This window comes from Elephantulus edwardii, unplaced genomic scaffold (genome assembly GCF_000299155.1).
Source record: "Elephantulus edwardii isolate Elephantulus edwardi_28Jun2011 unplaced genomic scaffold, EleEdw1.0 scaffold00088, whole genome shotgun sequence".
Lineage (NCBI taxonomy): Eukaryota > Metazoa > Chordata > Mammalia > Macroscelidea > Macroscelididae > Elephantulus > Elephantulus edwardii.
Window position 1 is genome coordinate 1,671,213 of NW_006399838.1, and position 5,336 is coordinate 1,676,548.

Here is a 5,336-nt window from a genome sequence, read left to right on the forward strand (position 1 = left end):
AGTTCTCTGCTGATGTGCTGTTCCAGTCATTTTTGGAAATTTTTCAGTAGAATCTTCCTTGCATGTGATATAAATGACATTGATGGATAATTTCTGTATTCTATCAAGTCACTTTTGTTTGGAGTGGGAATTTATTGTTTACATAGATCTCTTCCAGTCAGTTGACCAGGTGGTTGTCCTCAAGATTTCTTGGCCCAACTTGGTGAATGTATCCAAGGCAGCATCTTGTTTGTTGAAATATGTCAATTGGTATGCCATAAATTTCTAGGGCCTTTTTTTTGCCAATTCTGTCAGAGAAGTTTGAACTTCTACCTTCATGAACACAGGCTTATACACTGTTTCATTAAATTCTTCTATGTCAGCCAATTCCTTTTGATACAGCAACTCTGTATACTCCTTCAATCTTCTTTTAGAGCTTTCTGCATCATTTCATATTCTGACAAAAGCATCCTTAAGTATTGAAACTCACGGCTTGAATTTGTTCTTCAGTTCCTTCAGCTTTAGCACTGTTTAGCAAGTTTGGGCCTTTTGATTTTGTGACTCCAGCTCTTTGCACATTTCATTATAATATACTTTACTTTGTCTTCCTCCCCTGTCCTTTGAAATCTTCTGTTCAGCTCCTTAATTTCTTGTTTTCTTCCCTTTGCTTTGGCTTCTCAGCACTCTAGTTCAATATTCAGAGTGCCATCAGACACTCACTTCGTTTCTCCCTCTTCCTTTGCCTTTGTAATGACCTTTTGCTTTCTTCATGTATCATATTCTAGATATCCTCTCCCTGGTCATCTTGTCTTCACTCATTGGTGTTCAAGGCCTCAGACCTGTTCCTGAGATGGTTTTGAAATTTGCATAAGATAGGCTCAAGGTCTAATTTGGTTCCTGTGGATTTTATTTCATTTTCTTTACCTTCAGCTTAGACTTGTATACAAGTCATGCACTCATCTATCATTCATGTTGTTGTTGGTGGTGGTGTTATGTGCCGTTAAGTCACTTGTGACTCATAGTGACCCTATGTACAACAGCCCTAAACTCTGTCCTATGCTGTGCCAATCTCACCATCTCTGATACACCTAACTCCATCACCCCAGTCCCTGAATCAATCCATCTTATTGAGGGTCTTCTTCTCCTGCACTGTCCCTCCACCCTCCCAAACATGACATCCTTCTCCAAGGACTGCTCCCTCTTTGCAACATGTCTAAAGTATGTCAGACAAAGCTTCAGAATCCTTTCCTCCAAGGAGCAATCTGGCTTCACCCTCTCAAGGACAAACCTGTTAGTTTTCTTAGCAGTCCATGGTAGAGTCAATCCTTTTCTCCAACACCACAGCTCAAAGGCATCAATTATCCGTTTATCATCCCTAGTCATTGTTCAGCTCTGATGCATAGCAAGTGATTGCAAAGACCATGGCCTGGATCAGGCACACCTCAGTCTCCAGACTTATTTAAAGAAACAGATTCATTTAGCCATAGCCCCCTGAGTAAAAGACACGAGGCATTCATGAAGCTTGTAATGTCAATAAAGTTCGCTAAAGGCAATCCAAGAGTGTGTAAACGGACAATCGTCCTGAGAAACAAGTAGATTTAATGCTTCTTCTCCATCTTCAAGTATTAAAAACTGTTCATGCTTATGAAATGATTAATGGTTTGAAATTGTTCAGGTTTGATATTTCAATCGTATCTACCATTATGAGTCCCCTCAGTTCTGCTCTAAGATGGATTTTAAAATAAGGATACTTGAAATGTATGTTTTTACTAAAAGAATTATCCAATCAATAACAAATGATGCAAATCTCAAGCAGTTGAAAAAAAAGGATTGTTCTTCTAAATTAACGTGTCAATTTACAACTTTACCCCAACTATTTTTTATACTAGCTTTTGAATCTGCCTCAAAAACTTGTAAAATAAAAATTATATTTGTAAAATAATTAGTGTGTTGATTTATACAGAGTAAAAAAGTAATTTTTTTTTTATTTTTGTGGAGAAAACGATTAGCATATAATTGGGGACTAAGGTGTGCCTGATCCAGGCCATGGTCTTCACAATTACTTGCTGTGCATCAGAAAGTTGGACAATGACTAGGGATGATAGGAGAATTGATGCCTTTGAGCTGTGGTGCTGGAGAAGAGTATTGAATATACCCATATATTGTGGACTGTTAAGAGAACAAACAGGTTCCTCCTGGGGTGGGTGAGACCAGGCTGCTCACTGGAGGCAAAGATTCTGAAGCTCTGTCTAACATACTTTGGGCATGTTACAAGAAGGGACCAGTCCTTAGAGAGGGGGATATTCTGCTTGCGAGGGAGGAGAGACAGCACAAGAGGGGAAGACCTTCAATGAGATGGGTTGACTCAGTAACTTGGGAAATGTGGCTAGGTATGCCGAGTTTGGCTCAGGATAGAGCAGAGTTCAGAGCTTTTGTACATAGGGTTGCTATGAGATGCAGGTGACCCGGTGGCACATCATAACAACAACATGCAATGAAAAAAAGAAGGCCAAAGTAGAACTGATGCCTTTGAATTGTGGTGTTGGAGATGAGTATTGAATGTCAGTGTGGAGGGCCAAAAAAGAAATCAATCTCTCTTGGAGGAAATGCAATCCAGGTTATTCATAGAGGCTAGGATAGTGAGACTACATCTTATATACTTCTGTCATATTAGGAGACACCAGTTCTTGGAAAATTAGAGTGTCAGCCAAAGGAAGGAAGGTCTTCAGTGAGATGGACAGACCAGGGACTGCAACAATGGAGCTGAGCACAGAGGTATTCACGACACCCCAGCAGAACAGGAAAAAAATCCCCATCTGTTGTTTCTAGGGTTACTAGGAGTAGTAGTTGATTTGATGTTACTTATAAACACTAGCTTAATCACAGAAGTAACAGCGGAGACCCTGTGTTGTGAAGGAGACAACCCTACACTCTGAACACCCTCTTTTGCGAGCAGACTGGGGTAACGAGGGTAGGTGTGTCAGAGACACTAAGGATGGCACAGGATAAGGCAGGTTCCAGACTGTTGTACAGAGGGTCGCTTTGAGTTGCACATAACAACAACGTTACTGTTCAATGCTGATGATTTCAGAATCTTCCTTATATATGTTAGATTGCATTGTTCTTGGCCATGACCATTTAGCTAAGAGTTAGCATAAACAGGGAAGAGAATTAAGGACTTAGGACCTTGAACAGTACGAGTTCGAGAGCTCTGGCGGCAAGCTGCATTACGTGCTGTACTGCTGACTAATTAGATCAGTGCTGTGAACTCAAGAGCTGCTCCTGGGAGAATGAGAGGCAGTCACTTCCCACAGAGATTTATCTACAGCCGTGGAAACCAGGTAGCGAGCTGGTAGGAGTAAAAGCAACTTGACAGAAGTGGGCTTACAGTACAGGCACGTCCTTTAAAACAGACTCCTGATGAATGTATCGCCCACTGCGTTGCATGTTATTTAAGACTTTCTGGATGGCTGGAAATGGAAAGCAGGTATGAAATAGAAATAAGGGTTGATGTCTATGTCTGGGTCTTCATAGAACTGCAGAGGATGAGATCAAGAAGCAGATGTGAGGAAAAGCATGAGGAGGTGCCCGGGAAACCCCGTGTTTCAGAACGTGGGAAACTGTGTGAGTGCGGCTGTATGTGTGATGTAAGGAAAGATAAAGCTTAAACTGCTCCTGACTCTTAAGACATATACAAGGGAAACAAATCAACATGTAACCATTTACTACGTCCCCTGTGCAAACATCTTTTACTAAGTAGATAATATTAATTGATTACAGTCCATCTTAAGAACGTTCACATTTGTTAGATATTTTCAAAATGCTATAAGTTGAGATTATAATATTTAAACAACATGTGATGTATTAGTATCAAGGCATCTGATTGGCTAATTGTTTTCCTGGATGTCAGATTCTCCTGTAGGCCTGCCAGCTTCAGGTGGGTAGAAGGTATAAAATGTTCTTATTTATTCATTTGATGCCAGTGGGTGGCATGAAAAGGCATGGAAAATGGATTTGTTCAGGGTTAAATGTGTTTACTGTTATATTAGTAAGAGACAGCTGGTTAAATTCTATATTTGTCATCTATTGTTTGCTTTTCCAGGTAAGAATTATCTCTCTAACAAATGTTTAATTTCAGACAATATGTTGTTTTCAGTGGTTTTTCTTTCTTATCTTTTTTTTTGTAAATGCATTTGACTAAATTTTAAATACAGAAAAAAATACATTCTCAATATATGAAAACTAAACTCATGATTATTATAGTCCAATGAGGAAAAAGAAGCTAAGTAGTAAGGGACTTGTTAACTCAGTTGGGCAGAACACAGAGTTTATATAATCAGGTCAGAAGTACATACTAATCCAAAGGATATTAAGGATTAAAAAATTAATTCCAACGATGTAAAACTGCTCACAGACTTTTATCTCACAAAAAGTGCATTATTGAGCAAAAGAGAAAAGGGAGGGAAACAGATAAAATGAAAGTAATTTTCACCTCTGGAGGACTATTGCAACATACAGTTTCTTTATTATTGATATAGAAACATTACCTTCCTACCTAAATAACAAAAATAATTCTATTTTCTCCTCTTTTCCAGTTTCCAGATAGTTTTATCTGTACCAAGTATCTTTCAGAGTCAAAAGCACACATCTCTATCTCTCACCTTATCAACAATAAGTTTGCTTTTGATTAAAAATATTAAAATTAAAGTGGCCCAGCTATAAAAAAATAGACATCTGATTATAAGTCATCCAAGTGTTCCATGTACTGCTTCTACTTTTCTCTTCAAGTTGTTGTTGTTGTTATGTGCTGTCGAGTCGCTTGTGACGCATAGCGACCCTATGTACAACAGCCCTAAACTCTGCTCTGTCTTGTGACAATCGCACTGTCTCTGACACTCCCATCCCGATTACCCCAGTCACTGAATCAATCCACCTAGTAGAGGGCCTTCCCCTCGTGCACTGTCCCTCCACCTTCCCAAGCATGATGTCCTTCTCCTAGGACCGGTCTCTCCTTGCAACATATTTAAAGTATGTTAGATGAAGCCTCAGAATCCTTGCCTCCAAGGAGCCACCTGGTTTAACCCTTTCTAGGATGAATCTGTTTGTTCTCCTAGCAGTCCATGGTATTCTCAATACTCTTCTCCAGCACCACAGCTCAAAGGCATCAATCAGACACCCTTAGTTTCCAGAGAGACACCATTGCTCTCCAGTACTTTGGAGAGGTCCCTAACAGCAGATTTTCCCATGGCAATGTGCCTTTTAATTTCTGGGCTACTGGTGCCAAGAGTGTTGACTGTGGAGCCAAGCAAACTAAAGCTGTGTACAATCTCAATCTCTTCACCATCCATCCTGATGCT

At 39.8% G+C, this 5,336-nt stretch overlaps 1 protein-coding gene across 1 annotated transcript in view; it reads right to left on the bottom strand.

The window, feature by feature from the left end:
* NAALADL2 (N-acetylated alpha-linked acidic dipeptidase-like 2) overlaps positions 1-5,336 on the bottom strand; it is a 1,157,216-nt gene that overhangs the window by 660,267 nt on the left and 491,613 nt on the right. The gene's annotated exons all lie outside the window — the stretch shown is intronic.